The following is an 11017-nucleotide window of genomic DNA, read 5'->3' as shown; positions in this document are numbered from 1 at the left end:
TCCTGTTACATTTCCCAGAAATGGCATATGCCACTCAAAGGCCTACACACGCTCATGCTTTCCAAGTGAAATACCTAACCTAATGTGCATAGAAGCATGAATAGCAAAGTTGAAGATCAGTATTATAACTATTTTTTCTATTTATTTGAAGCACAGTAAAAAAAAATGGTACACTTTGGAAATTCGGTGGCACAAGGTACACTGCCATTAACTTGAGAAACATTATACAGTTAAAAAAAAAAAGTAAATGAAAAAAAATTTTCTCCTGTTTTGAACACTGCGTTACATAATTTTACCTGCCCAAACAGGCCATTTACAAATATCAGGTCAATAAACTGCTAACATCCATAAAAAGGTAGCTTTCTTACTAAAATGCCAAGAATTTAAGTGGTATCTAAACAAGAAAAGACAAAACCAAACTAGAATGAAAGCCTAAATATCTAAAATCGGGGTTTTTTATTTGGCCCTTCATACTCTTCTCTCCCTCTACCATATCCTGCTGGAGTTCCAGGCCCCATTCCTCTAGGACCCTGTCCACCCACAGGACCCGCACCTCCCTGCCCAAAGCGCTCAGTACGCATGTAAAAATATGGAACGCTTCACGAATTTGCGTGTCATCCTTGCGCAGGGGCCATGCTAATCTACTCTGTATCGTTCCAATTTTAGTATATGTGCTGCCGAAGCGAGCACTACTAATTCTTTTGGTGAAGAAGTAACCCCCAAATTATCTAGGAACAATACCAGAGATTGAAGTCCCCAGTAACAAATTGCTAAATAAACAATGGGCCAGGTTAGACATGGTGACATATAGCTAGTATCCTAGCAGTCTACAGCTGAAACAGGATGGTGGCTATAAACTAGAGCCCAGCCAGGGCTCCACAATGAGACCCTGATAAAACCAACCAATCAACCAACCAACCAGCCAATCAACCAACCAACCAACCAATATAAAAATGGGCCAAAGAACAAATGACAAAGGAGACTAGAAAATATTTTGAAGTAAATGACAAAATTCTAGAATCTGTGACATTCAGCAGACATGGTTGCATAGGGGGAAAGTGATCATTAAAATTCCAGCATTAAAAAAAAATTCTAAAGTTACTATCCTTGTATTTTACTACAAGAAGCTTCAGGAGAAGAGCAAAGTAAGCACAAAGGCAAGAAGAGGAGAAAAATAAGATCACAGAAGGAATACATAAATAGAAAGTGGGAAACTGGGTGAAAAATTAATAAACAAATGTTTTTTGAGAAGGTCAACTAAACTGACAAGCATTAGTTAGACTGGCCTGGAATGAAGAATTAAATTACTAAAACCAGAAACTAAAGAGAAAATATTACTACCAGCCACAGGGGAAAAGAAGATATTATAAATGAAAATGATATTACCATGGAAAACTGTATGTCAACACACTGTATAATATAAAACTAAAGGGACTAATAAAATTGGATAACAAGGTAACTTAATAAACTAATGCACTAAACAATGTAAAAAATCTGACTAAATTTGTAACAAAATACAATTCTTAATTTAAAATCATCCAGTGAATAGTCCAGACCTGGTAGCTTCATTAATAAATTCTACCAAGGAGACCATTACAGAAAACAATAAGCAATAAAAATGTAGAGAATAAAAGACTGTGTTATGTAGCCACATCTACAACACAATTTCTGTCCCCAAGGCTTAGGGATCATTAAAAAAAGAGGTATGAAGATTATAAAAGTCAGAGAATCAAGTTTGCTGTGAAATTTTGTCTCTAGAAATGTCACAGAGGCTGCACCCACGAAGTCTCAGCAACATGGCTGCCTAAACAAGACCTGAACAACCAAGATACCAATGGACATGCTAACAAGGAAGAGGAAAAGTTATTTGGGCCTCAACTGTAGGCAAAGAACTTTGGGCAACTGGGGAATGATGGTCTTCCCCAGAAAAGAGTTTCCCCAATTGGTATCTAATGCCAAATGATCAACCCTGAGATCATATACACATAAGGAACATTGCATGGGTTGAGCAGGCTATATCTATGTACATAAGAACACATGTGCACACACCACCACCACCACCACCACCACCACCACCACCACCACTGCCACCACCATCACCACCACCACTGCCACTACCATCACCACCACCACCGCAACTAAAGAAAAAGAAGCCATGAATTTGAAAGAAACCATGAGAATGATTATAGGGAGGAAGGGAAAGTGAGAGGGAGAAAATGATATAATGATAATTAAAAACAATTAAAAAATTAATTCTACTCAACTGTTAAAGAATCATTTTTAGACTTACTATTGTTAAGATATTCAAAGCACCCAGAAGGATCTATGGTATAATGTTATCTCTTTTCAAATTTCAATAGAGACTTTTGAAGAAATAGAAAATCTCTTCTGAAAAATCTTATAAAATATCAAGAGTCTCCAATTAATCCAAATGCTTTTGGAAAATAACAAAGCTGACATATTCAACAGTTCTGATTTCAAAACTTACTATATAATTCTACAGTAATCAAAACAATCTTATATATAGACAGACCAATGGAACAGAATAGAGAGTGTCATAAACTCTTATAATATTGATGCTAAAATAGTTGAGGGAGAAAGGGCAGTCTTTAACAAATGGGGCTGGAATGTGATATTTCCATATGAAAGAATGAAGTTTGAACCTTATCTGTCATAAAATAGAAGGATGATTCAGAATGGATCCAAGACCTAAATATAAGATCTGGAGCTATACAATTCTTAACAGGAGACAGGGAAATTCTTCATGATATTGAGTTTAGCAATAACTTTCTGATTTTAGCACCAAAGCCACAGGCAACAAAAGAAAAAACAGACAGACTTGACTTTGTGAAACATTTAAAATATTGGACATCAAAGAGCCCTAACTAAAGTGAACCCATGGAATAAAGAAAATATTTGATAGTCTGACAAGATGTTAACATCAAGTTTATTTAGATGACTCATGGAGTGTGTACAACTAATAAAAACCCTTGATTTTAACATAGGCAAAAACCAAACCAAAACAACCCAGACTTTTTCTGGACAAACTAATATGGATTAGCAGTTAACCCAAGAGAGGGAGGGGGATAGAACAATCACTGTTGTGGGAACAGGCAGAGCAGTGGTCCCAAATATGTCTACATGACTTAGAGTTTTATTGCTGTGAAAGATACCATGACCAAGACAATTCTTATAAAAGAATACATTTAATTGGGGGATGGCTTACTGTTTCGGAGGTTCAGTCCATTATCATTAAGGTGAGAGGCATGTCAGCCTACAGACAGACATGGTGCTGGAGTAGGAACTGAGAGTTCTAGGCAGAGGTTGAGCATAGAGACTCAAAGCCCACCTCCACAGTGACACACTTACTTTAATAAGGACACACCTCCTACTAGTGCTTCTCCCCATGGGCCAGGAATTAAAACACATGAGTCTATGGAGACCAAACCTAATCCTTAGATCCTATGAATGTGTTAGCTTATGCTATAGAAGAGAGTTTGTAGAGTAATTAAATGGAGTAGAAGGAATCTGTGCTTGGGCATCAAATCACATTAATCCTTAAAAATTAGAAAAACCTCTCCCATCTTTAAACTCCTAATAAAAATGCAGAGATTAGATTATATTAAAATTTGACCAAAGTATATGCACATTACAAGAAACAATATACAAGTAGGCTTAAAAGGTAAATAAAAAATGGAATAAGATGTCTATACAAACACTATTCAAAGAAAAGTTGGAGTGACTAAATAATATAAAAGTTATAAAAGTTGGTTTATTTCCTCAGAGGAAGGAATGACATGAGAGCTCTACCCAAGATTTACGAATACACTGCTTGGGCTGAGCCAAGAATGTTTCTTTCTAACTTTCCCTAGGCCTAGGCCTGGAAGCTTCTAGCCTTCATACAATCCAATGCTCTATAAACCAGGACCTTGAAGGCTTCAGCTTCCAGTCTCCATCTGCTAACCTAGGCCTAGAGTGTTTCAGCCTCTGAGACTTACTACTGAATAAATTCAGTCTTTCTAGCTCTTTCTGGACTCTGGATGGCTGGTTCAACTCAGCTGTTCTGGCTCAAACTAATCACCAAGCTGACTGATTCAAACTGACTTCTCTCAGCTTCTGGATGAATTGCTCTGCTTGGAAAAACTGCACTGACTGAGTGAACTGAATGGTGTTATTAGATTTTTAATAAGTGTTAGTTTTCTTATCCAGGTAGCTCCTAAATAATTGAGTCTGGCCTATGTTATTTATTTAACAAGCTTTAAGGCTACAATAACTGAGCAGAATTACTCTATTTTAATCTTCTATGCTAATCTGGCTACCTTCCAGCCCTAATCCCCAAGATATGTGCATTTTACGGCTTTTTCTGCTCAAGCTGTTTTTTCATGGTGTTTCCTGGACTCTCACCCCATGGCTAATCCCTTCTTCCTTTCTTTCTCACCTCCTCCTTGACTGGCAGTAAGTCCATTCTTATTCTCTCCTCTGCTCAGTCATTGGCTGTTAAGCTCTCTTTATTGATGAGTCAGGGAACAGTTGGAGAGCTGGCATTTACACAAGATTAAGATAGGAGATTCTCTGACTAACGATTGCACCCAGATATAGGGGAGGCAGAAATCAGCATTTGAATCTTCACACAGTGCACAATAATATTATGCCTCCATTGTGGAACTACATGAACGAACGCAACTGAACTCCAAACTCAACTGATCTCCCTCCGCCTCTCTCCTGAACTGCCCTTTGGTAGCCTCTTTTCCTGTCTGTTCTCATGAGAGTTGGGTGTATCCTATTTCTGACCCATTCTGTCAAATCTTTCTCTGATTTGTCACTTTGTCTGCCCCTCAATTAGACAGCATTGTTTGGGATTAGAGGTCTGTACAGACCTAGATCTTTTTGATGTGCTTCCTTGCCAGAGTAATCATATTGATGGGTTAAAATCCCTCTATAAAAGTAGATTTTGGAGCAAAGAAGAGCACCAGGAATTATGAGTGTCATTTCACAGTGATAAATGGATTAATAAAAAGAGTTCACCCATTTATGCAACTCAAAATGCAACTTCAAGGTACAGGAAACTAAACTGACAGAAATTATAGTTTTCAGTATTCTTTTCTCAGTGACTCAAGACAAAAAGAAAATCAATAAAAACATAAACAGGACTGGGGAGATAGCTCAGTGGGTAAACTACTTACTGTCAAGCAGGAGGACCTGAGACTTGGATCCTTATGCAGGTGCGGCAGGGTGCGTCTGTATTCCTAGCTTAGAAGAAAGAGTAGAGGGAAATGGGGGGAGAGAGTAGAGACAGGCTGACGCCCAGAGCTCAGGTTCAGTGAAAGATCCTGTCTCAAAATATAAGACAAAGACACTTGATATTGGTTTCTGGCCTCCACATTCATGTCACACACACATACACACACACCCTCTTACTTATATATACTCATCTACACACACACACACACACACACACACACACACACACACACACAAATAAATAAAGGACTTGAAAACCCCTACTAATAGAGTTCCTTAAATGACAATTACAGGACCCTTTTCCAGCAGATATGGAATATACATTTTTAAAGAATATATTGTAGAAGGGTCAAGGACACCATAAGAAGACCTACAAAGTCAACTGACCTGAGCCCACGGGGGCTCACAGAGACTGAACCATGAACAAAAGAGCATGTGAGGGCTGGATCTAAGTCCCCACACATTTATAGCAGTTGTGCAGCTTGTTCTTCATGTGAGTCCCCTAACATGGAGCTGGAGCTGTCTCTGACTCTGTTACCTGCCATTGGATCTTTTCCCCTACCTGGACTGTCTGGTTGGGCCTCAGTTGGAGAGGATGTGCTTAGGCCTGCTGGGACTCGATGTCTCAGGGTAGGGTGGCACCCAAGGGGGGTTTTCCTTTCTCTGAGGAGAAGGGATGTGGGTAATGGGAGAGGGATTTGTAAGGGCAAGATTGGGAGGACGGGCTGCAATTGGGGTGTAATATGAATAAAAAATAAATTATGAAAAAGTATATGTATCGTGAACCATATGTCACATTTTTAAAATATTCTTAAAATATTCTTAACACACTTAAAATATTCACAACATACAAAGTATATTCTTTAACCACAATAGTTAATTAGAAATAAATAACAGAAAAATTTTTGGAAAAGTTATTAGTACTTGGAAATTAAATAATATACTTTTAAATTGCCACAAGACAAAGTAAAAAAAAAAAAAAACAGAAAAGAAAAGAACAAAAGAAACTTAGAAAGTATTTTGTCTTGAATAAAAGTAGAAGTATAACATACCAAAACTTGTGGAATACTACTAATAGCAGCATTTAGATAAAAAAAATAGAGTGTTACATCCCAAATTAGAAAAGAAATCTCAATCAACAACTACTTTTCATCTTAAGAAACCTGAAGAGTAAACGAAACCCAAACACGTAGAAGAAGGAAACATCACAGAACAGAACAGATATCAATGCACTAAAAAAGAAAAATAACAGGCAAAAGTTGAAGAGACTTGTCCTTTGATAGCAGAAGGTTCGTTCAATTAGAAGGTAAATAAAATGTATAAACCTCTTGAAGCTGATTTTAAAAAATGATGTGGACTACAAATTCCCATGCCAATGAAAACATTTACATCACCACAGGATATGCTGTTTCAATGATACGGGATAGTACGAATCACTCCATGCCAACAAATTCAGCACCCAGATGAAATGGACAGATTGATTTTAGAAGACACAAGAGCTTAGTCAAGAGAAACAGATAACCTGAATAATCCTATATATGCTTTACACGCCCCCCCCGAATTTGTAGTTTAAAATCTTTCAGTGACAACAATGGAAGGCACAAAGAACTTCATTGGGAATTTTGTTTAATGGAAAAAAAAGATACTGCAATTTGTCAGAAATCCTTTCAAAAACTAAAGAGAAAGAAACAATTTCTAGCTCATTCCATAAGGCCAGCATGAGCTTTATTCAAGAACCAGATAAAGATGTTCCAACGGAAAAAACCCAAACAACAAACAACAGCAACAACAACAACAACAAAAATGACAGGCCAGTATTCCTCATGAACATAGATTCAAGGCTCCAAAGGAAAAATTCATAGTCCTTTATTAAAAACAAAAGCTCAAATGCTTTCTTGGTTGAGTTTGTTAGAAGGCCACACGTCTTTATGTTTCTATTAAAATAAATACTGTATTTATATACCCACTACAGTGTTCCATGTTCTCCCTAAGGCACTAATGATATCCAAGGACATTTGTAAGTATAAAAATGTGTTGAACAGAAATGACTTTGCCCTGAGGTCTTTACAGCTGCCTTCTCTGTGTGACTACCTCTGTTTATATATCATTTAATTCTAGAGATTGGATAGAATTAACTTCATTTTGTGTTTCCTTTGGCAACTGTTTTTACATTTTCTAAAATTCTAAGTCACTACTGTATTTCGTCCCAGAGTGTTATAATTCTGTTATTTAGTCTGCATTTTTAAAATTTCTGATATTTAGGTAGAAGTTTGCCTCTCCTCTTCTTATTTCTCATGATCATTGTTGGGGTTTGCCTGGATGAAGACTAAATAAACATAATGTAGCTATATTTCAAAAGACTTGACTTCTTTTTATCTTTTGTTGACACCCTGATATACAAAGAAGCTTAACGCTTCAATTTGCTGTGTGTATTTTTTTTTTATGGTAATCCCAATAGATGATAATCTTTGCTCCAAAACACGAGCCAAGTATACTTTACTCATATATTCTTTTGGTACAAATAGTATGGATGACTTTTAAAATTTATGCTCAGGTATGGAGTTTCAAGGATTCTTCTTGAGTGGGCGTGATGGGGAGTGCCTATAGCCCCAGTACAATTAAGATACAGAGGCAGGAGGATAACTGCAAGTTCAAGGCCAGCTTGATTTACATAGACAGTTCCAGGCTAGCTGAGGCTACATAGTGAGACCATGTCTCAAAAATGAACAAACAAAATGCAAAAGGGGTTGCAAATGGTACCATGCCTAGTGCTAAGAGCAACACCGGCTTTATTTTATACCTTAGTCTTAGTGTTTGCTTTCAGTATTCTGATGTAGCATGCTTTCCAAAAGGAGAAGAGCACGGGCTCCAAGAGCAGCGTGGGCTCTTGAAAATATTGTCGCTTAATTTTTGTTAGCACTTTTAACTTTGCAATTCATATAAATTGTTACACTAAATCACCAAGTCATTTAAGTGCCCTGAAAATAACCTCCTAGTTTATCCTTTTAAATATAGCATCATTAACTGTTCTTGGTTTCAGCAATCATTTACATAAGACAGTATCATGATAAACATTTAAGGCCAAAGCAAAATGCTCCTTGGTGAGACGCTGAACATTTCACTGTGGTAATTCAGAGTACCTCAATTATCATGGGGATGATAAACAAATTAAGGCCATAATTGCAGGAAGAAACAGTTTCCCTTAATGGCCCTGTAAAGGTTACGTTCAAATAATTATCCTTCATTTGTAGGTTGATAAAATAATGAAGATAACAAATGTGACTCTAATACTGTTTGTAGAAAACCACTCCTCCAGCCCAAAATCATCATATTAGTAGCAAAAGCAAAAGCTATATTGGCTGCTAGTCTAACATTCACCTGATCCATCAGGCAATCAACCCAAATTGCTTATTTCCTTTAATCCTCATGACGCTATTGTATGAGTTACTGTTCTCATTATGCAGATGAGGGATAATTCCTCAGCTTTCTTGTGCAGAGCTATACCTTCCCTCTCGTCTGGGTTTATGGTCTAATTAAGGCTACCCTCAGCCCCAGATTCTAGGAACAATCAAATTTAAATTTTTGGCCAATTTAAAATTTTCATCCTAGGAGTAAAAGACTATTTGCTGCTCTTCCAGAGGACCTGAGTTCAGTTCTCAACACCGAGAGTCAGGCATCTCACAATGATAGAAGTCCAGTTCCAGGGGGTCCAATGTCCTCTTCTGTCTTCCCTGAGCATCTGGATGCATGGGACATACATCTCTGACACAGACACATGCACATGAATAAAAACACAAACTCTTTCCAAGGAAAGCTGACTCCACAGAGCACAGTGCTTGCTTTAACGGTTTGAATAACCCACACGGATCCAGTTAGTCCTTTCTAGAACTATTCCACTGTATTTCCAGGGACAGAATGGCCTATCTCAGATCAGAGTACAATATAGCACATAGGAGTTCAGGATTTGAGATTATATTGCTGGAACCCTTGGATGAACAGTACTCAGGCTTCCTATGTCCCCAAAACTATAGCGAAGAACTGAGAACATTGTGACCATATCTGAATCCTGCTTTTGTGATTCAGGTGGGCTACATCCACAACATAGACCAGGGCAGTGGTTCCTACTATGCCGTATCCACTTGCAAATACCAGTGAAACAGCCACAACTTTGATGTGATGGATGTATTTTTTTTCCTGACACATTAAAATAAACTTAAAACCCTTAAGAAAATTTTACCTAGGCACGATCCCCAACAGCTGCATCTTTTCCAGTGGTCCATAGGTCATAACTGGAGAAGCCTTGTATTGCAGAGCACACCACATCGCCTTCATCATTTTGTCTTGTTGAGAATGCTGCTTTTCTGTTTGTGCATTTGTGTTTAAAGCCATGTCTTATGTATATGAGCTTTACCTTAAAAGAACAGAAAAGGGAGCCTGCGGCATGAAGCTGTATCTCTTGGGAGCTGTATCCACTTGGGAGGCTGAGGCAGGAAGGCCACAAAGGCAAGGGTGGGTTAAAATGAGACTTTGTTCCAAAAGATAAAAATGAGAGAGGGTGGTTATTGCATCTTAATGTGAAGAACTACTGGGAAAAGAGAAGATAGGATGGGTGGATTAAAAATGAAATGTCTTGAATGCCTTAGAAGTAACTACATAGGTCCCTATAACGAACACAACACAAAATCGGAAAACTCAGACCTAAATACACTTAAGAATTTGGTGGCAGAATTTCAGTAACTCCCTTAAACTAGTTCACAAGCCAGTTCTTTGTCTTTGTCTAAAAATGGGATTAGTAAACTCGTGCCATGATGGGAAATACTTATTGTGAGATTTATATTTTGGTACAAAATACATCAAAACATTCTAAGGTAGCTTGTGGAGAGCAACCATCTGCTCTTCACGGTACCTCTGCATTGTTGTCCCATGGAACTTGTCCCCTGCATCCAAGGACTGCTTGCCCACCTTACCAAGTCCACTCACGGACCCCATCCCAAGGTTGTAGGAAGTTCCAGTACACCTTAGTAACGCCAGTGGCAACAGAGTAACAAATCAGGGATTCAGAACTGTTCTCAGACTTTGGGAGGCAGTATCCAAGTCTGTTAGTGTGTTTACCTTTTTCTTTTTAAAAGGAAGATTTGTTGTTATTGTTTTTAATTATATGTGTGTGTGTCATAGGTATGTGCATGTGGGTGCAGCTACAGAGGCTGGGGTTGCCCCTGGAGCTGGAGTGATTGTGAGTGGCCTAGTGTGGGTGCTGGGAACCAAACTAAGGTCCTCTGTTGGAGAAGCATGTGAGGCTAACCGCTGAACCATCTCTCCAGTCCAGTAGTGCCTGACTTTTTTTCTGAAGAAGCGTTGAAACTGAGACATCTCAGATGCTGGTGAGCTGGTTAAGGTCCTACCAGGACTTCACAGAGGTAGTCAAGGGTGAAAGAGAAGTAGGAATAGCTGGGACTTTCGCTTCTTCACTGCTCCTCTAGTCTGTCCCTCAAGACTTTGATACCATACAAGCAGAGGTAAGCTTCAATATCATTCCAGGTAAGTGTCTCTGCTTGGCAAAAGTGTATTACTGTACTGCCTGAAGCAGTGCTTTAAAAAGTCCATCTTCATGTGCTGAGCCACACTGAAACCTCACTTCACTTGTAAAGAGTCACATCAAGTTTTATCAGCTTCCCCCCTTTTTTTCTGGTGATAAATTTGAAATCGAGTGATTTGATTATGATCATGAAATTATTTTAGAGTTGGGGTGTGAGCACATATATTCCTATCATTCTAT

General features: G+C 38.2%; 1 non-coding gene across 1 annotated transcript; it reads right to left on the bottom strand.

Annotated features, from left to right (window-relative positions):
• Window positions 1–583: 583 nt before the first annotated feature.
• LOC115031868 lies at window positions 584–690 on the bottom strand. Its single transcript, XR_003837504.1, has one exon. It is a non-coding gene; the product is annotated as a U6 spliceosomal RNA (small nuclear RNA).
• Between the last annotated feature and the right edge of the window lie 10327 nt (window positions 691–11017).

Source organism: Mus caroli, chromosome 8 (genome assembly GCF_900094665.2).
Source record: "Mus caroli chromosome 8, CAROLI_EIJ_v1.1, whole genome shotgun sequence".
NCBI classification, from domain to species: domain Eukaryota; kingdom Metazoa; phylum Chordata; class Mammalia; order Rodentia; family Muridae; genus Mus; species Mus caroli.
The sequence above is the reverse complement of the archived record's forward strand: the minus strand, read 5'-3'. Positions and strand labels throughout refer to the sequence as shown.